Genomic DNA, 22,342 nt, shown 5'->3' with positions numbered 1-22,342 from the left:
ATTCACTTTAAATCCATATGCGGCTAGAAATTTTAACACTAAAAGAGAATCTTCCTTACAGGCGTTACTGTCTGGGGATGCTATAAGTATATCATCCACGTATTGGACTAGAACTGAACGTGACGGTAGCTGTAAATCTTGTAATTGCCTATGCATTTTTCTTGAAAATAAAGTCGGAGATTCTACATACCCCTGGGGCAATCGGGTCCAAATATACTGTTGCCCTTTGTAGGTAAAAGCAAATAAATATTGACTATAAGAATGTACTGGGATAGAGAAAAAGGCTGATGAAATATCTATTACTGTAAAATGTTTAGCTGTAGGTGGGATACAGCTTAAAATAGTGGCAGGGTTTGGCACAATTGGGAAGACGGGCATAACTGCCTTGTTAACTTCCCGTAAATCCTGTACAAATCTGTAAGCTTGTTTACCAGGTTTCTTTACTGGTAAGATCGGAGTATTACACGGGCTTGTGGTGGGTACTCTTATTCCTTGCTGTGCTAGTGCAGAAATAACAGGGGCTATACCAGAAATAGCCTCAGCCGTCAGAGTACTGTGGTACTCGCGGCAGCTTTGCTCCAGGTTTTAGAGTTATTTTTACAGGGATAGCTGAAGTCAAAAATCCTACATCATTATCATGAGTTGTCCACAAGCAAGAGGGTAGGGAGTGTACATTTTTATTTCTGTTAGAATCTGACTGAATACACATCGATTGCAATGTGATGGTATCATCCAAGGCTGCTAAAGTAGTGTCCTGTTGGTCTGAAGGTACTTGGAGATAGACTCCATCAGCTGTGCAAAAGATGGTGGACTCCATCAGCTGTGCAAAAGATGGTGGCCCCCATTTTGCACAACAAATCTCATCCTAATAAATTTAAAGGCGCTGAGGGTCCTACTAAAAAGGCATGATTATCCTGCAACGGTCCCAAAGTTATTGGGACCGGGACGGTTTCAGAATACTCAATGGGTATACCGGAGACACCTACTCCTTTAGTTACTTAACTAGAAAGTGGAATATTATAGATTTAGTTGCTCCAGTATCAATTAAAAATGGATATGGTTTATTTTTAACTGGTAACATAACATGTGGCCTGTCCTGATCCACAGGAGGGAAGGGGTACAACTGCTATTGTTTTTGTTCAGGGAACCTTCATTGTGGTGGTTGTAGTCGAGGGTTTGGCATCCAGTTAGAATTCCATTGTTGTGGCGCCTCAGTGTATGGTGCAGGTTGCTTTGCCAAATATGGACACTCATTTTTCCAATGGCCTATCTGGCCACAATTGAAACATTTATTTTGATTACTTGGATTCTGGGGTTGGGTGGGTTGTGTACCTTGATAGTTTTGTTTATTGTGAGTAGCTGGACTGTGACCTCTACCCCTCCCCCGCCTTCGTCCTCTACCTCGGTGACCGGGTTGGCCCAGAGCGTTACACATTTGAATTTGTGCTTGTACTAATTTTTCCTGTAAATCCTTCTTTTCTTTAGCTAAATGGTCAGATAGGTTTTGTACTTGCTGAACTAACTCATGCAGGCCCAGACTAGGCCAATTCAAACATACTTCTTTTAATTTATCTCTCACTTGAGGGCGTAACCCATCCACAAAAGCAGCTGACAGCCCACTCTGTGCTGGCCCTTCGGTGGGCTCTGGGTATCCGGAGTATGCCTCAAAGGCATCAGTAAGTCGTAAGTATTCATCTATAGGTTTGTCTTCTCTCTGTATGACTGACTTAATCTTAGACCAATTTGGGGTAGGTGGCACTATGACGATAATAGCATCAACTATTCGTTGTCTAACCGCTTCAAAACCATTTTCCCGTTGTGTGTTATGCTTTGGTATTGGGGTTGGGGACATTAGCATGATCCCAGATACGTTTCATCAGATCAGCTGGAACAGCGTATTTGAGGACAGCTTTAACTTCTTCTATAGTAGGATTTTGTAAACATATGTGTCCTGCTAATACGCATTGAAACTTTGCTGGGTTATTACGAATGGGCGGAAGTGATTTAGTAATAGCTTGAAAATAAACTGCCGACCACGCCCTAGGTACGACTACAGTAGCCGGTTGTTCCGCATCTCTAGCATGTGCTGGATTTGGAACCTCCCTCAGTGGAAATACCCCTGCTTCGTCTGATGAGCTCATGCTCGAATCGGAAGTAAAGCTTTGAGATTTATCCAGACTAATGTAACCAAACCGTTTTCCTGTTTTGAGGTATTGCCGGCTGACTGGACTTAGGGTCAAAAAGCATTTGCACTTTTCTTTTGTGCTGTTTCTTTATCTTAAATTGGGTTACTCTACGGGATGATTTGCCTTTATCTGTTTGGTCAGGTTGTTCTATAGCTAGGCGGCTAGGCTGGCCTCCTATCACCTGATCTCCCCATCTAGGGTCCGGAATGATTTGCTGTTTTATCCGCCGGCCTTCACTCTGTATTGTAGAACTAACAGTTCCATCCTGTAGTTGTGAAGGTTGATATTGCGGTGGAGGAGCCATAGGGGGTGGGGGGAACCATGGATTATCATCTTCAGATGTTTCAGGTATCTGTAGTTTATTTAATTCTTGTACCGGATATAATCCCTTAAAGGGCGTTCTTTTAAACATTTACCATTAGCTATATCTAGATTTTTAGTAGTTTGTCGCAGTTCCTTTATCTGCTCTTTTAACTTTTGTTGACTATCCTTAAGACTACTAACGACCAAATCTTTTTTCCATCCTTTTGCCTCACACATCCAGTCATTAAAAGCTGCCCAGCACAACCCTGGTATTTTTCTTTTCTTTTCTTATTTTTTTTCGTAAATTAGTCAGAACATCTTTATTAAAACTACCATTATTCGGAAAAGCAAGATCGCCGCCGTCCTTAGTAAGGGCGATGCACTGATCTAAAAACATACAACTGTCCCGGGACACCCGATAAAACATAACCAACTGATGTCCCTTTTTCTGGCTCATTTATTTTTCCCGCACTCGCTCCCATTTTCACTCAGTACCCCACTATTACTCGATAAGCAATACCTGTTTACCACAAGTTTAGCTAAGGCGTTATGAAAATGTCTTGTTACCCCACTCTCATACATAATGCTATACCTGTTTAACACAGGTTTAGCTAAGGCGTTATAAAAACGTCTCATTTCCCGCTCTCATTCCTCCTTTCATACGTATGATGCCAGTTTATTTTCTGTATTAACCCTACTCTCATACTGCATATTAAAAGCAGAAAAGAAATGCATGCCAGTTACCTGAAAACGACTGAAGGAGAGAAATCATAACTTTGTCAGATAGAAAAAAAAAATTTGTTCATAAAACTTTAGAAGGCAGACAGGGACAGAAAAATGAAAGAAATACTACAGAAACCGAAAAATCTGTTGTGGGCCCTTTTAGCAGTATTTCGTTCCGTTCTCAACTGCTGCAGCTTGCTCTTAATTCAGATCCGAGTAAACAGCACCAATTGTAAAGTCGTACATTACTTTAAAAATGAAGACAGATACATTCCTTTCTCTCTTTCAGTGGCTTTTATTAACTAACAGTATACACGTGCGGGAGCCTCATGGAAAATACCAGGGAGACTCCCAGAACAAAGGAATAAACAAGCTTAAATACTGGTGATATTGCTGATGGTACGAAAATATAAAACTGAACCAATTAGATCATTACACAGGGCAGTTAACCAATCAAAGGTTTACCCGTAAACATAAGACAATTCACATCATCATATTTCTAGGCAGAAGAGTAAATCTGATATACTTCCATAAAAGGCACATTTCCTGCCTTCAGGCAGAATCTTGTTTGTTCAGTATTTTTCCATTATTCACAGTTCAGAGTTCACAGTACTCGGTACATCTCACTTTACACAAACTGTCACATACTCAATTCCCTTGAAACACATACTTTGGCTGTTCATATTCTACAATCTGAGGGCAGATCAGTTTTTAAGCAAACCATTTCCAAATGGATCTCACACTGTATCTTGTTTTGTTACAGCCATCATGGGAAGAAACCATCATACCCTTTGAGGTCTCACTGTACTAGGGCTACTGCTTACATCTACAGCCTTTCTTAAAGGGGTGGCCGCTAAGGACATTTTGGAAGCCACTGTCTGGTCCTCTCTGGATACCTTTGCCAAACATTATCTCCTTTCTATCTTCAAATCCAGACTGGGGTGTGCCACTGCCATCTACACGTACCGTAAGTGTAGATGTTTAAGTGTATTCACTGTTGTATTCCTTCCCTCCCTCCTGCCCTATGTCCTTGGGGTAGATATTCTCTCTAGTTTCCCTCTTCCTCTGTACATACTGTTTGAGCTTAGACCTTTGACCTTGGGGTCCAGGAAGGGGGCTCCTGTTTACTGGGGACAAGAAAGTACTGAAGTTATGGTGCTGGCAGACTCCGTTTATGCCAAGATGCCTTGACATCAGTCAGGGCATCCACCAGCTTCAGGAGGAGTAAGAAAACATTATTTTGTAGTTGGGCCGGCCATGGGTTTCCATGGCAGTAAGTTCCATCAGTTAGGACTGCAACAGTGAATACACTCTAGCATCTACATTTATGGCAAGTTTTCACAGTCCTTCAAACTACTGAGAGGCGTTTATATAAAATTTGCCAGAACCCAAACCTATTTCTCCTGTTCTTTCTGCTGTAAAGGATGTGTGATGCTGCTTGCAGTTTTCCTGAGACAGCCAGCCGCTGCTAAAAAGGTCAGTAGGATGTATAATGTTCCTTAGTCTTTTAAATTTTATACAATATTCCCAAACCTGCCCTAGCAGCTGTAGTATAGTTGATCTAACTACTGCTAGACACTTAGCTAATCTTAACTTACTCTGTGATAAGGATGAGAAATTTATTGATGGGTAGGCAAAGAAGTATATAGTTCTGAAACTTTTGGTGTTCAACATTTTGAATTGTCAGGCTCCTATGTTAGTTCTAACAAATTGTGAAAGTATGAGCAATGTTTTATCTGCAGTCTTTTGTGAGGAAAAATCTGCTTTAAATAGCTTAGTTTATTGTATTGCACAGGTCGCTACTCCTTGTTTGCAGAATGTGTATGACCCCGTTGATACTACGTCTAGGGTTATGACCACTGGTATTGTTTTAAGAAAGTTTGCGTGGCTGCATTCTCAGAACCTCCCAGGTGTTTGTTGATAATACGCTTTTAAACTTGCACCTAGAGATTCTGTTTGACCACACTGCTGCAGAGTGGAATCCAGTTGGTGAGAGAGGCAAGCTAATCCAGGGAATCCAAGTTTTTTCAGAAGTTCTTTTCCAGATTGTCCAAGGGATTTTCTATCTCCTCTTCCAATTTTGGCAAAAACAGATTAGTCTCCACAAAATACAGGTGAACAGACACTTGAAGAAATGGTAAGGGGTTTCCAAAGAAAAGTCTCAAACATTCCAAAACCAAGGACAGTTCAGTGGGTGTGAATGACTGTGACCCCCCCCCCCCAACCCTAGCACCTTTTTTTCTTCCAGAAGGTCTGAATATCAGTTTTTCTCTCTGGCAACAGATTGTTTCAGACAAATGAGTTCTGAATATCATTCATCAAAGTTATAGATTGCAGTAGGAAAAATTTCCTCCTCTCCGGGGGGGGGTCATTCCTCTTTCCCCAGACCAGACGGTCTTGGTTCCACGTGTTCTTCACATCCCTATTCATCCAAACATCAGACCTTTAAGGTTGTGTTTTTGGATCATATTACCATTTCTCTGCCTTACCCTTTGAACTATCCACTGCACCAAGAGTGTTCAGAATGTCTAGCTGCAGTTGCAGCTCGTCCCAGGGTATCCATTTTTTTCCATGTTTAGATAATTAGTTTATCTTTGCAGAGTATATTTCAAAGTGACAGGAATCTCTCTCTTTGATGAGAGAGCTTTCACAGGCTGGGATTCCAAGTGAACATTTAGAAGTCTTTCTTGACTCCCTCACACAAGGTTGTGAGCTAGCGATGTTTACCAGGCACCTCAGTTCAACGAACATTCCTTCCACAGGATAAAAGATTTTTATTTAGATCATATAGATTTGTAAGGTTTACCACTCAGACTTCAGTTATTGCGAGTGAGTAACTAAGGATTTTGTCTCATGGCATCTCGTGAAACCCCTGACTATAGACTACATGAGAAAGATATAGTGGTACCTGAAATCTCTTTGGCCCCAGTTTCACTGCCCTTTATTTTTGCAACTCTGTGCCATGAGTTTTCAGATCTTTTGGTGGAGACAACAGATATCCTTGAATACAGGTCTCCCCCTATCCCTTCCTACTCCAAAGTAGTCACCACAGATGCTTTAGACTTTGCTTGGGGACAGTTTCAGGAGGGATAAATGTGCATTGGGTTTGGGACACTAAGGACAGATGCAGGTGCACAAATATCTAAGAGATTCTTGCCCTGATCAAGGCATTCAGCTATTTGAATTTTCTCTCGTCCCTGGGACCTGTTCAAGTGGTTACAGACAATACCACAGTCGTGGTATAACAAGCAAGAGGGGGAACCAGGTCATACCTCCTTTGAAAACTAGACATGTTAGCTTGAGATACAGCTTCACAGCACTGTCACTCTGCAGGCATCCTACATTCTGTCAGAGCAAAATTGTGTGGCGGACAAGCTTGAGCAGGACCAGGGCAAGACCCTCGCAAAAAGAAACTCGATGGGGGTCTTCCAAGGTTTGATCCATTTGTGGGGAGTCCAAGTAAACCTGTTTGCCTCCTCTCTGAACAATCAACTAGCAAGATTCTGTTCCAGGACTTTGCTAGAAGCTCTGGAATGCCTTTTCTTTGAACAGGAATGTTCTTATATGCTCTTCCACCCTGTCTGCTCTTATCCAGGGTACTTCTGAAGATTCAGAAGGAATCCCAAGATTATTGTGGTGCCTCCCTTCTGGCCCGGCAACTGTAGTTCTCCTTCCAGAAATGCAATTGCCACAAGCTTCCTCGCAGACGTGCATCTACTCATACAAGAACAGGAATGGTTGATACACTGACAGCGGTCATCTTCACTTGACTGGATGGTAAGGTCTTAATTCCTTTTAGGTACCTGTTTACTGAGTATGTACAAGTAGATACTAGTGGAGGCAAGAAAGCCTAGGGAATTATATATTAGCAAATAGAGAAAGTTTTCTAATGGTGCAAACAACATAACCAGCTCCTATTCAGGGTTAGTTGTTTTCTGGTTTTACAATGTTTGTGAGCTACTATCATATGGCCTTTCTTATTCCTCTGTCAAGGTTCATTTATCTGCCATTTCAGCGTGTCTGCTCATGAATCCTCTTTCAGGGTAGTCTGATGTCAGCATGTTCTTGAAAGGGGTTTTGCATAATAGGCCTCCCAAGTAAACCATTGGCCCCATTTTGGGATCTTCATTTTGTGTTAGAGAAGCTAACCCTTTCTCCCTTTGAACTAGCTGACCTGACTGACTTGAGATTCTTAATGTGGAAAGCACTTTTTATTGATGCTCTGACATCTGCAAAAAGGATGTCCGGGGTCAAGCTGTTATGTTGACTCAACCTTGTCTAATTTTCCATTGGGACAGGATTTCTTTGACAACTAATCTTTTATGTCTAATGTGGTTATCGAAGTTTACTTTAAGCCAAACTATCCCTCTCTCCAGTTTCTTTTCAGAACCTAAAAATAAGGGAGAAAAAGGATACTCCATACCTTGGATGTCCACAGATGACTCTGGTTCTATGTTGACGGAACTTAATCTTTCATATCTTTGGATCAGTTGTTAATTTATTGTGAAGTTAAGAAGGGACAACCTGTGTCAAAACTGACAGTTTTAAAATGTTTCTCTAAGGTTGTCTTTAGGTCCAGATCAAGCTTTGCTAGGACCATTCTACTTCTACCTCCCAAAATGTTTGTTTGCTGCAGTAGCCTTAGCTATTACCACAGCTGTCATCAATATGATTAACATAATACAGTTATGTAAATTGAACTTACCGTAACAGTAGATGTTCGCATGATCACTGCTGCAGTAACCTCTCCCTCCTTTCATTCTGCTTGTTTTTTGGTGTGCTTTATGCCAGGTTGGGGACATTTATCTTCCTTCTCTTTGCTTGCAGGAAATCTCTAAAGAGAATTGTGTGCAAACTTGTCTTTTAGTCAGCTAAGCTCAAGCTGCTTGACAGTTTGAGCACGTGGACGGTGCCCTGAAGCTTTGGAAACTTGGACGAATTTATCTCTCTAGCAGGATATAACCCTTGGCTACTGCAGCAGTGATCATTCAGACATCTACTGTTATGCTTAAGTTCAACTTACACAGCTGTATTTTCATACTCGCTTTCAGTTGTCAGAGCAATGGGTGGCATAGTTTTCCATGTTAAGATCCTCAGTTCAGCCTGATGAGCTGATTCAAATGGAAGAAGTATTAGGCTTTCAAGCACAGAATTAAGATTCCAAGGGGGGTGGCATCTATTTCCTATGTGGACTGATGTATAAACCCCATTTCAAAAACTACTTGATTTGGGGACAGGGCGAAAAGTGATAATCTATTAAAAGATTAATCTGTATGTTACAGTAAGGTATCCTAAAGGATAATTCACACCAGTAACCCAGAACCATAGGCAACCAGACTTTACAGGGTCCTGGTTCTTATAGTTGCACCAACTTTAAATTTTTTCCACTTGCACAGATGTGATTTTCTGATAGCAGAGTATTTTGCCTCCTTTAATAGCCTGCTACATATCCTCGGATAAAAGGTGCCTAAAAGTTGTCAAATAACCACCTAGCACTGAAGGAAGGCTTGACAACAACACTCAAGTTGAAATCAGACTTTATTAAGCGAATTCAGGATCATCTGCAGTTTGCGCGCACTTGCCCTGATGTACTTTTTTGGTTTTTGCCTAAAAGTTATCCAAACTCTTATCCAGATGGTGAATTGCAGGGTCTTCAGCTTGGGTGCATCAATCAACCCCTGGGTGAGTAAATCTAGTCTGAGGAAGCTTGTTTAAATCTGCATCACGAAACAGTTTTAGTGCTTTCTGCTGATGTTCGTTGTGTTTCACTGTTGCAGTCATCACATTTGGGTTATTTGCTTGCAGTAACCCTCAGTCATCAAAGTCTTTGTTCCTACATTGGTTGCTGTCTCCTCTTCTGTGACGTCAGGTGTATAAAACATGCAGCTGACGCCATTACATCAGTCTTTCCTGCCGTGCGATGACTGAAGCAGAAGCAGTTCGCAAGTGCCGGTCGGCCAACTCCTGAAATTTTTGTTTTAGAGTTTCAGAACTGAAGTCTTCAACTCAAAGCTAAGTACCCCGTTGTGGAAACCTTTTCTTGCTCTTACCCAATGTCAGTAAAAGTAAATAATTGCATTCCTTGTGGAAAGCAAATGCCTCAAAGATTTTAATTCGTACTGTATTCCTTGCCTGGGCCCTGACCACGACGCACCTCGCTGTCGGTTTTGTGCCTTATTTAAACCACGAACTGTCCATCATCGATATATTTACGCTTCTAAATATTTTGGTGCTTGGTTCAATTATCCTGATACGTCTTCGGTCAGCCATTGCAGAGACAGGCTGCTAGGTCCAAAGTTGCCGATGACTCTTCTAAGCCAGTTGCCAGTTTGCCAGAACTCAGTGAGGTGCTTTTGCAGGACCTATTACCTGCTACTTCTGATTTGCAGGCCTCTACTGAGACCCATTTGGAGTCTGGAATGCCGTTAAATGCTTCAACTGTGGAACCTGCGAATGTCTCTACCTTGGATGGGTCCAGAGCCGCTTTGCAGGCACTGGCTTTTGAGGGTGTATTCAGGCCTACTGACTTGCGTATTAAACAGATGCCATCTTCTTCTTCAAGGCCTAAATCTTGAACCATGCCTAGAAAACTGACGCCCAGACCACATGGTCAGGCCTCTATGCCTAAAAAACAAATAAGAATGGCTGAAGACCTTATTACTTAATCGGGGGAAGCCAGCCTTTCTGCTCTGAGACCTAGGACTGAGATTGTTTGATACTTCTGACCAGGATTCTGAATTTTCTGTTTCCTCTGATGACCAGGATTTACCCTTATCTACCTATACGGATTCTGATGCTGAGGACTCTATTCCCTCTGCCTCCCCCCACAGGATTTCTCTTTTGGTGAAACCTTGCATACTCTCAGGGAGCATTTTCTTTGGGAAGGTCAGGATTTCTCTGATTCTAAAAAGAGGCTTAGGGATTTCTTACTTCTGTCCCAGCACATGCCTTAAGCCATTCCTCCTGTACTAGACGTTGATGCATGTGCCGAATCTAGCTTGGCCCCTGACTCTTACCTCCTGCTCCTAGAAAACCCGATGGGTATTACAGGGTCCCTGACTCAGCATATTGTTGTATTGCTTAAACAGGAAATTATGTTGATTCCTGATTGTGCTGAAAATAAGGATTTACAGGATTTATTGCTTTCAGCTGAACAAGTTGGAAAACATACTTTGCAATGTGGTTTTGATTCTCTAGTGGCATCTTGCAGGGCTTCTGTAATTGGGTCTGTACTTAGAAGGCATGCTTGGCCTAAGGAGCAATCCCTACCAGATCATGTTAAAACAAAATTACTGGATGCTCCCCTAAACCAGGACCACCTGTTTGGCAACAAGGCAGAGGAACTTCTTAAAAAGATGGAAGAAAAAGCTAAATCTACGCAAACTGTTAAAGATTTTTTACGAGTACATCCTCTAAGATTTAGTAGGTATTGGCCTTCCAAGAATTGGTCCTTTCCTGCCTCTTCCAGACCTTCTCAGTCCAAACCCAGGTTCAGCAGAGCTCCCAGGCTGCAGTCCCAAGGTACGCACAAGACTAAGCAGTGGGGGGCCTCCACTTCCAATACTGGGAACAATAAAACTCCCCCCTATGGTAAACTGTCTCAGTGACTTCTTTTTAAAGTTTCCAAGCACTTATCAACTGACTGCCCCTTTGGGGGGGGGGGGGGGGATTGCTCTTTATGCAAAGAATTGTAAACTCATTACCCAGGACAAATGGGTTTTAAATCTTGTGTCTTAGGGATACAGACTTCACTTCCACACATTGCCAATACCAAGCGGGTAACCAGATCTCCCTTCAAATCAGTGGGCAGAGGCCTAAAAGTAAGTGCTTTCTCTCTCTCTCAAGCATGGAGGCTATTCAGTTGGTACCAGAAGAGGAAAAGGGACAAGCTTTCTACTCAAGACTTTTCCTGGTCCCCAGAAAAGACAATTCATGGCATCCTATCCTGGACCTGTCTACTCTAAACATCTTTTTGGTGTTTCCAAAATTCAGGATGCTGACTCTTCACCGGTTGCTTCCAATGCTAGGCAAAGATGCCTGGTTGGCAGCACTAGATTTAAAAGAAGCATACCTGCACATCCCAATTCAGGGAATCTTGCAGAATATACCTACACTTCAAAGCAGGCTACACGCACCATCAGTTCTCTGCACTGCCCTTTGGCTGATCTACTTGCGTCCAGGGTTTTCACAAAGTGTCTAGCTCCAGTTATTGCATTTTGCAGGCAAAGAAATATTCAAATGTACCCATACCCGGATGATTGTCTAATTCAGGCAGAAAGCCAGGACATACTTTTGAATTATCTGTCCTTTGTACAAAGGGGGCTAACTTGTCTGGGGTACACCATAAACAAATAGAAATCTCACCTGGTACCCTGTCAACAAATTATATTCCTGGGAGCAAGCTTGAATACAACTTCCCAGATGGCTTTCCTCACACCAGAGAAACAAATTCATTTGACAACCTACTTCAAACAAGTGGCCACAAAAACCCTGCTATCTGCAAGGCAAATACTGCAAGCTTTGGGGTTCATGGCCTCCTGCATTCTTCTAATTCCATATGCAAGACTGCATATGAGGAAACTACAATGGTATCTAAAAAGCCTATGGTGTCAACATTCTCAGGATCTAGAAGCAATGATTCCTGTTGTACCTTGCCTACGCCTAGAGTTCCTTTGGTGGGCAGAGGCCTGCCACCAAATCAAGGGACTATAATTCACACTACCCCCTGCCACCCAAACCCTAACAGGCGCATCAGACTATGCATGGGGCGGGCTCACCTGGCAGGGAAGTGCATTCAGGGCAAATGGAACCCAAGTCAAATGCATCTGCATATCAATAAAGAAATGTTAGCTGTACAGAATGCTCTGACAGCCTTCAAGGACCTCATTCTTCCAGGACAACTAATGGTAAAGACGGACAACACCACTGTTGTGGTACATAAACAAGCAGGGGGGGGTACACATTCTTACCCCCTCTGCAGACTACCCTTGTGGAACACGGTCTTGAGCTTCCAAGTGCATTTACAAGCTCAATTCCTGCCAGGGAAATTAAATACACTGGCAGACGGACTAAGCAGAAACCTCATGGACCCACACGAGTGGAAAATGGAGCCAAGGATTTTCAACATGTTGAAAAGCAAATGGGGGAGCCAGATATAGACCCGTTTGCCTCCCCCCAGGACTACCAGTTGGACAAATTTTGCACAAGGACTCCCCACAAACAGGCTTGGAAAGTGGATCCCCTGTCTTTCAGCTGAAAAAAAAACTTTAATTAGTCTATGCCTTCCCCCCTCTGCCTCTGCTCTCCAAAGTACTACTAAAGATCAAACAGGACAAACCAAGGACTATTTTGATTGCACCAGACTGGCCATGCTAACACTGGTACCCCCTCTTGTGCAGTGTCATGGTTGGCCCCATGGCACCTGCCTCAGACTCCTTCCCTGTTGTCTCAGCAGGAGAACCAGATTCTGCACCCTCAGAGTCCAACACTGAATCTAGCAGCCTAGCTAATTACCTAATCTCTCCTTTACCATCCCTCAGGAAACCAGTGATGGATATCATTTTAGAGGCAAGGAGGCCTAGTGCTAGAAAATCTTATGCTGAAAAATGGAAAATATTTTGTGCCTGGAACCAATCTCAAGGGATGAGCAAAACAGCGCCTAATTTACCTCAGATTTTACAATACTTAACTGAGATGCTTCACAAGGGCCTGTGTTTTTCCTCAATTTTAATTCATGCCTCAGCCATTTCAGCTCATTATAACACAGAACCTCCCCTCTTCTCTCATCCACTGCTCAAGCAGCTCCTCAGAGGGGCCAAAAATTTAAGACCACCCAGGAGAGCTCCAATCCCAGCCTGGGACCTTAACTTTGTCTTGGAGAAACTCACTGATGATCTTCGTGTTTCACTGTTGCAGTCATAACTGTAGGGTGATCCTGCCGGCAGGCAGCCCAAGGTCGGCCAGAATCCCAGTCTGGGTCCGGCGTCGGTTGTTCCAGCAAGCACCGTGACGTCAGAACGCAGGGATATAAAGCTGACAGCCGACGCCATCTTCTCCAGTCTTTCTTGTGCGGTGGAAAGCAGCTCGCAAATCGTTGGTTGGCGTTTTCAGACAACGTGCTTTGATTGTCTTCGGTCCGAAGTTTTCTACTTCTCTTCTCAAGCTAAGTACCCTGTTGGGGAAACTTTTTTCTTGCTCCTCCGATGTCAGAAAAAGTTAATAATTGTATATCGTGTGGGAAACAAATACCTCATAAAGATTTCCACTCTTACTGTCTACCTTGCTTAGGCCCTGACCATGACGTTTCTTGCTGTCTGTTCTGTGCCAGGTTTAATTCTCGCACTATCAAGCGTAGGTACGATTGGGCCTTGAACTATTTCGGTAGACGATTCAATTATAGGATGTCGTCGGATACTTTACCGACAACCGGAATTCAAAAGCAACGCTAAGACAAGGATAGGCCTCCGAGGTCCAAACATGATATTTTGCAGCCGGAGCCAGCTTCGGGTTCGGCGGTCGTCAGTGAGGCGCTTTTGCAGCCCCTGTCGTCTGCCACTACGGAACCGATGGCCGACACGGACTCCCATGGGGAGCCTTCTAGGCCTAGTATTTTAACTGCTGCAGGACCTTCTGACGTCGCTCCTTCAGATGGGTCCGGAACCGCTGTGCAGGTACCGGCTTCTGAGGGGGTTTTCAGGCCTTCTAATATCACTATTTCTACAAAGAAAAAGGCAAAGTCAAAGACCTCCTGTTAAACCAAGGGTTTCTTCACAAGTTTCCTCGGATACAGCTCCCAAGTCCCAGAAGCAATTACTTCGGATGGCTAAAGATTTACTTACAATGATTAGGGGTTCTCACCCTCCTCCAGAAAAAAGGCCTAGACAGGATATTCCTTATGATTCTTCTGATCAGGCTTCTGTGTCTTCTGTCTCTTCCTCTGACCAGGATTATTCTTTTCCTCCTTATGAGGATTCTGATGCAGAGGACTCTATTCCCTCTGCTTCTCCCACTGAAGATTTCTCTTTTGGGGAAACCTTACTTGAGATGAGGGAGCATTTTCATTGGGAAGGTCAGGATTACTCTGCTTCCAAGAAGAGACTTAGGAATTTCTCCTTCTCCCTCAACACAGACCTTTGGCTATTCCTCCTGTACTTGATATTGTGGATGATGCTTTTTCTGAAGCTAACCTAAATCCTGATTCCTTGCCTGCTCCTTCTAAGCCTGATAGATTTTACAGAGTCCCTGACTCCCATCAATTCTTATTTAAGAACCCTTCTGCTGATCCTGAAACCATTTCTCAGGGTTCAAGGGCTGCTAAGGCCGCTTCTTCTAAAAATCCTATCCCCTCTGAAAAGGATTCTCGTGCCTTGGACAGGTGGGGCAAGAAGGTTTACACTTCTGCTACCCTTTCTATTAGAGCTTTAAATTGCCAGTTTCACATGTTCAAGTATCAGCAATTTCTTTTGTCTGTTCTAAAGCAAAAGCGCTCTACCTTTCCTGCATGTGCAGAGGGCAAGGAATTACAGGATGTTTTGCATGCAACTGAACAGGTTAGCAAACATAGTTTACATTGTGGTTTTGATGCCTTAGAAGCTTCTTGCAGGGCTGCTGCCTTTGGTACTGTTATCAGGAGACATGCTTGGCTTCGTGAGCAGGATTTACCAGAACAGGTTAAGGCTAAGCTGTTAGATGCCCCTGTTCAGCATGATGTTTATTTGGATCCAAGGTTGATGAGGTTATTAAAAAGATGGAAGAAAAAGCAAAATCTATGCAGACTGTAAAAGATTTTTTACAAGTTCAGCCTCCTAGATTTTCTAGAAATTGGCCCTCCAAAAATTGGTCTTTTCCCACGTCTGACAGGCCTCAAAGGGGAAGATATAGACGCTCCAGAGGTTGGGGGCAGGCTCAGGCCTCTTACAGGTCCAGACAATGGACTGCTTCTTCACCCAGAAGGGGAGAAGACAGACCTTGATCTCAAAAGAAGCAGACCCAATGACTCCCTCCGTTGGGCTACAGGTCCTCCTTGCCTGGAAGCCCCCCTCGGAGGAAAACTTTCTCTTTTCTACCAAAATTGGACTCGTATTACCCAGGACAAATGGGTTTTAGACGTGATTTTAAGGGGCTACAAATTCCACTTTCATACTCTGCCAAGGTCTTCAGGCTGTCCGGATCTGCCAAAACATCAATGGTCAGAGGCCTTAAATCAAGTGGATGCCTTATTGGCCATGAAAGCTATAGAACCTGTTCCTCTTCCAGAGATGGGAAAAGGTTTTTACTCCAGACTATTTCTGGTCCCAAGGAAACAAAACTCATGGAGACCTATTCTGGACCTCTCAGTGTTAACACCTTTCTGGAGATTCCAAAATTCAAGATGCTTACTCTGCAATAACTTCTTCCCATGCTCACCCAGGATGCTTGGATGGTGACATTGGACTTGAAGGAAGCCTATTTACACATTCCCATCAGACAGGAACGCAGAAAATACCTCCGATTCGAGGCAGGTTCGACACTTTCAATTCTCTGTACTGCCGTTTGGCTTATCTACTGCGCCCAGAGTCTTTACCAAGTGTCTGGCTCCAGTAGTAGCTTATTGCAGACTCCAAGGAATTCAAATTTACCCCTACCTGGACGACTGCCTTATTCAGGCAGACAGCAAGGATCTTTTACTTCAACATCTACAGTTTGTTCAGCGTCTTCTCCTACTACTGGGATTCTCAGTGAACACAGTCACATTTGATCCCCTCTCAACAAATGATCTTTTTGGGAGCTCTTCTAAACACAAGCTTACAAAGGGCCTTCCTTACTCCAGAAAAACAAGTACAGCTGGCATCAATTTTCAAAACCTTGGCTACTTTAACTCAGCTCACTGCAAGAAAATTCCTGCAGGCTTTGGGCTACATGGCTTCTTGCACCCTGTTGATTCCAAATGCAAGGCTTCATATGAGAAAACTTCAATGGTACCTAAAGAGTGTATGGTCTCAGCATTACCACAGCCTGGAAATTGATACCTCTGATTCCCTGCCTCCAAAATGAGTTTTGGTGGTCCAGGGCTTGTGCTTCAAACAAAGGGAATCCCTTTCGTCTACCTCATCCTGCTCAGATCATAACCACAGACGCCTCGGATTATGCTTGGGGAGCTCATTACCTAAACAATTGCCAGCAGGGCTACTGGACAAAGAAGCATCTTACCTGGCACATCAACTTGAAGGAAATGTTGGCAGTCCAGAATGCTCTTCTAGCCTTCCAGAGTCTTTTGCAACCAGGCCATCTTCTGATTCGCACAGACAATACCACAGTCATGTGGTACATAAACAAGCAAGGGGGCTCTCACTCCTACCCCCTTTGCAGACTAGCCATGAGCCTATGGGATACAGCTCTAACTCTAAATCTGCATCTTCAAGCTCAATTCATTCCAGGAAAACAGAATCTCTTAGCAGACAGCCTAAGCAGAAATCTTTTGGATCCTCACGAATGGATGCTGGACCCCAACATATTCAGCAGGATTACAGCAGTTTGGGGAGTCCCTCAGATAGATCTGTTTGCATCTCATCTCAACCATCAGCTGCCTCTCTTTTGCACCAGGTCCTTCCACAAAGCAGCTTGGAAAGTGGATGCCCTGTCTTTCAGCTGGAGGAATCTTTCAGGATATGCCTTCCCTCCTCTTCCTCTTCTGCCTCGGGTGTTACTGAAAATAAAACAGGACAAACCCAAAATTTTCATTTTGATAGCTCCAAATTGGCCTCTGCAGTTTTGGTATCCAACTTTAAGACACCTGTTCTTGGAACCTCCATGGATTCTGCCTCTGTTTCCTTGTCTTCTGTCCCAGCATCAGGGTCAGATGTTTCACTCTCAAATCAAGACTCTTTGCCTGGCAGCTTGGCTTTACAAGGGCCTTTGACTCATTCTGCTTTTCCCCAACAAGTTTTGGATGTTCTCTTAGAAGCTAGGCGTCCTAGCACTAGAAAATCCTATGCTTCTAAATGGAAAAGATTTTGCATTTGGATGCGGGACCGAGGTTCTAACCCTCTTTTGCCTGACATTTCTTCCATTCTACTTTACCTCTCAGACCTTTTTCTTAAAGGCCTCTCCTTTTCTTCCATTAAAATCCATGCTTCGGCTATCTCAGCTCATTACAACACTGATCCCCCCATTTTTTATCACCAGCTGGTGAGACCATTCTTGAGAGGGGCTAAGAATTTAAGACCTCCCAGAACTCCTGTTCCTGCTTGGGACCTTAATTATGTTTTGGAAAAACTAACTTTACCCCCCTTTGAGCCTGCAGCTGCTTCAGATATCAAGTTCCTTTCCTGGAAGACAGCTATTTTATTAGCTTTGACTTCTGCCAGAAGGGTTTCTGAGTTGCAAGCTCTCATGGCTGTGGAACCATACCTTATTTTCCACCAAGACAGAGTTGCCTTGAGGACCAATCCTACATTTATGCCTAAGGTGATTTCTAAAGTGGCTTTAAATCAGACTGTTCACCTTCCTACTTTCTTTCCAAATCCTCAAAACAAAGGTGAAAGGATTTTGCATTCATTGGACGTACACAGACAACTTAGGTTTTACCTGGACAGAACTAAAGATTTCAGGAAATCTGATCAGTTGCTCATCTCTTATGCCTCTAGTTCTCTAGGCAAAGCTATCTCTAAACAAGCTATTTCCAAATGGATTGCTCATGGGATTAGGTTTTGTTACTCTCACTTTGGGAAACCAATTCCAGGTACTGTTAGAAGTCATTCTACTAGAGCAGCTGCCACTTCAGCAGCTTTTCTCAGAGGAGTTCCTACCAAGGACATTTTGGAAGCTGCCACCTGGAGTTCAGTGCATACTTTCTCTAAGCACTATAATCTCCCTTTGTATTCTACGTCTAGGGCAGGTTTTGCCTCTGCTGTCTTGCAGGGTCTTCTGGCTGGCCCCTTCTTCTGCATTATCTCCTCCCTCATCACAGCTTTGGGATTCCACCCTATAGTTATGACTACAACAGTGAAACACGAAGAACATAGTACAGTTGTGTACACCTACCATAAATGTAGATGTTCGAGTGTCTTCACTGTTGCAGTCGGTGTTTCCTTCCCAACTATCCCCTCTTATCTTCCTCTTCTTTTGTGGTGTATTTGTGGTTCCTTTTTTGGACACCTTTTGGTTATTTTGGGGGACTTCTGACATCTGGGGCAAGAAAGACTGGCGAAGATGGCGTTGGCTGTCAGCTTTATATCCCTGCGTTCTGACGTCAGGGTGCTTGCTGGAACAGCCGACGCTGGACCCAGACTTTGGGATTCTGGCCGACCTCGGGCTGCCTGCCGGCAGGATCACCCTACAGTTATGACTGCAACAGTGAAGACACTCTAACATCTACATTTATGGTAGGTGTACACAACTGTACTTTTCTCCTTTCGAGCCAGCTGCTACTGCAGATTTAAAATTTCTTTCTTGGAAAACAGCTTTCCTATTAGCAATCACTACAGCAAGAAGGTGATCTGTATTACAGGCCCTTATGGCAGTGGAGCCTTTCATCATCTTCACGCGGACAGGGTGTTTCTCAGAACCAATCCAACCTTCATGCCCAAGGTGGTATCCAGTGTGGCTCTTAATCAGTTGATTCATTTGCCAACTTTCTTCCCTAATCCACAGAACAAAGGGGAATGGATAATGCACTCCTTAGATGTGCACAGACAGCTTAGATCCTACTTGGACAGGACTAAACCTCAAAGGAAATCTGAACAACTGCCGGTGGCATTTGCTGCAGGGACAGAGGGGAAAACTATTTCAAAACGAACCAGTTCTAAATGGATAGGCCATTGCATTAATTTCTGCTATAAGCATCATAGAAAACCTTTCCCACAGGGGATCAGACCCCACTCAACCAGGGCTGCATCTACCTCTACAGCTTTTCTCCGGGGCATCCCTACCAGGGACATCCTAGAAGCTGCTACCTGGAGTTCTGTACATACTTTCACCAAGCATTATCATTTGCCAATTTTCTCTAAATCCAGATCTGGTTTTGCCACTGCAGTCTTACAGGGCCTTATAGCTGGCCCTAATGCTATCTGAATTCCTCCTCCCAAACTTAGCTTTGGGAATCTACCCAAATGTGATAACTGCAACATTGAAACACGAACATAGTACAGTTGTGTACACTTACCATAAATGTAGATGTTCGAGTGTATTCACTGTTGCGATCCTGGTTACCCTCCCTCCAGCCCCCTGACTTCTTTTGGCTATACCTCTACTTTCTTTTACTATGCTTAAAATCTTTTTGGTGTATTTGCTTTTTTGTTGGAGGTATATCCTTGTATATTTGATTGCTCCCAATTAGGGGGGCACCTGACATCTGGGTCAAGAAAAACTGATGTAATGGCTTCGGCTGCATGTTTTATACTCTTTGACTACCTGACGTCATGGAAGAGGAGACAGCAACCGACGCAGGACCCAAGACTTAATCAGGCCGACTGAGGGCTACTGCAAGCAGATGACCCAAATGTGATGACTACAATGGTGAATACACTTGAACACCTACATTTATGGTAAGTTTACACAACTGTACTTTCTCTTATATTGCTGCTTTTTTCCATTTCTGTATGGGCTTGGAACAGTTTGCAGTTTAGACTATTTTAATGAATGTTGGCTAGCACATATATCCCATTAGAAACCCTTTACATCATTGTGATTTACTAATTAAAAAGCTTCAACTTCATTAAATGGATGTTTTTGTTAAATATGGTTGCATTTACACCAGACTATAACTCATGCCATACTTTTCAGTGTCAGAGCCCGGACCGAAACACAGAAGGCGGGGGTGTATCCATATTCTTTAAGGGATACCCACACCTCCAAGTTAGTGGCACAGCACAATGCCTCAGAGATCATCCATGTGCAACTAACGGACAAAACTGCAATTCAAATTGTAGCCTGCTACAGATCCCCCACCATGACCCAGGACACCCATTCCACATTTCTGGAGACACTGGAAAATTTGAAGGTCCTACCAAACGCCCTAATATTGGGTGACTTCAATTACCCAAACAATAACTGGGAGAACTGTTCAAGTGCCAACTCTTTAGCGTAACGCTTCCTAGAATTTATAAACTCAAACATGTTGGATCAGCTGGTCAACACCTCCACCAGAGGTGACAACATATTGGACCTGGTCATCACCAACATGGACGACCGGTGTTCTACACCAGAGGTCAACCCCTCGCTGGTTAGATCATATCCTAGACTAATCACTCTGAATATCCATATTTCGCCTCCACCCCCAATCAGGAAAACCACCGTGAAAATCTTTTCAAAAGCAAAGTTCACGTTATTTAAGACCAAGGTGAAAAGGTTCACGGCCCCCATGCTAAAGGACAACGCTGTCCAAGCTGCTGAATCACTTGCAAAGGCACTCTATGAGCACCTGCAAGAATGCATGGATCATGCTATCCCAAGAAAAAACAAGACCTCACTCCTCCAAAAAAAAGGAAACCAGTATAGTGGACCCCTACCATAAACAAGCTATACAATAGGAGGAGGAAACTAGTACAGAAAAGAGTACAATCCCAAGAAGGAACGACATCCCTGACTAGTATCAGCAAGAAACTACGATCCCTCATAAAATCATCCAAGGCTAGTTTCGAAAGAAAAATTGCCAAGGACTCCAAAGATAACCACAAAGCATTTTTTAGCTATGTCAAGAACCTAAGTGGAAGCTCTCGGATCTGCTCTGACTGCAGAATGGCACAAAATACACTGAACTGACTGATATTGCCAATATCCTGGCAGGTTTAGTGCAAACTTCACCCCCCTTTCACCCCCTAAAGGGCCCGTAACCATACCAGAGGAATGTAGAGCCGTGGCAATCACTGACACACAGGTTAAAACAGCCCTATCCAAAGCCAAAGACACAGCTTCAATGGGACTGGACAGTGTCCCAGGCTGTGCGTCTTACACTAATTCCAAAATGAACTTAACCCCTCACCTAAACGCACTGTTCAAACCCAGCCTGTCTACAGGCTACGTACCCATAGAGTGGAGCACAGCAACAGTTATCCCACTCCACAAAGGTGGATCCACAGTGGGCCCCGGGAACTATCGCCCTATAAGCCTGGTCTGCAAGGCTATGGAGCGCATCATCATGTAACTCATTAACAGAGACATTGGGAACCTCCAAACATTGGACCCTTCCCAGTTTGGCTTTAAGGACAGATCATGCCTCCTAAATCTGGTGGACCTCGAGACAGTTACCAAGGCTTTAGACTAGGGAAAGGAGGTCCACACAGCCTACCCAGACCTAGGAAAGGCTTTCAACTTCATTCCTCATTCTGGTATTAGACAAGCTCACCAGCCTGAACATAAACCCGTACGTGATGAGATGGGTTGCCAATTGGCTCACGGATAGAACTCACATGGTGAGATTTGCAGGCTCTAGGTCCGACTCTAAACTGGTTACAAGTGACTCTATTGGCTCAGTCCTGGGAACCCTCCTGTTCGGTATATATTTCTCAGAGGTACAGGCAAGCACAGGAGGACTACGGCTGACCAAGATCGCAAACTGGGGACCATAATTGAGACTCCGGCTGATACAGACATCCTCCAGAAGGGTCTCACTGAGACGGATACCTGGTGTCAAAATCATGGCCTCAAGCTAAATGCCAAAAAGTGCATAGTTATCCCCTTTGGAAAAAACAGTACCCAGGAACTAGCACATACATGAGTAGTCCCCTAAATACAGAAAATGAAATAAGAGATCTGGGGACCCAAGTAGATAGTAATCTCTCCTTTGATAATCATATTGCCAAGGTGCTTAGAAAATCCTTATATGTGGCCCACCTAATCACAAAAGAGTTTGCATCTAGAACAAAAGAGGTTGTTGTGTCCCTCTACTCATCAGACCATCATAGAGTACAACACCCCATTTGGGATGTACCTTACAAGACACCTGCAACAGCTGGAAATACCACAGAAGTACCTAATCAAGAGGATTACTGGCCCCAAACAGATGCCGTATGCAGCCCGACTGAAGAAACTCCAGCTGTACTCTGTTGCGTACCGCTTACTCAGAGGTGATCTCTGCCTGACATACAATGCCATGTCCAACCCAGAATTGATGGACATGCTCCACCTAAAAAAAAAAACAAATCCCCGAGAGC

At 43.7% G+C, this 22,342-nt stretch overlaps 1 protein-coding gene across 1 annotated transcript in view; it reads left to right on the top strand.

Annotated features, from left to right (window-relative positions):
- FBXO42 (F-box protein 42) overlaps positions 1-22,342 on the top strand; it is a gene marked incomplete in the record, with an annotated part of 1,591,641 nt that overhangs the window by 930,727 nt on the left and 638,572 nt on the right.

This window comes from Protopterus annectens, chromosome 2.part0, assembly GCF_019279795.1.
Source record: "Protopterus annectens isolate FY-2018-M chromosome 2.part0, PAN1.0, whole genome shotgun sequence".
NCBI classification, from domain to species: Eukaryota; Metazoa; Chordata; order Ceratodontiformes; family Protopteridae; genus Protopterus; species Protopterus annectens.
Note: the sequence above shows the minus strand (reverse complement) of the source record. Positions and strands in the feature narration are given on the sequence as shown.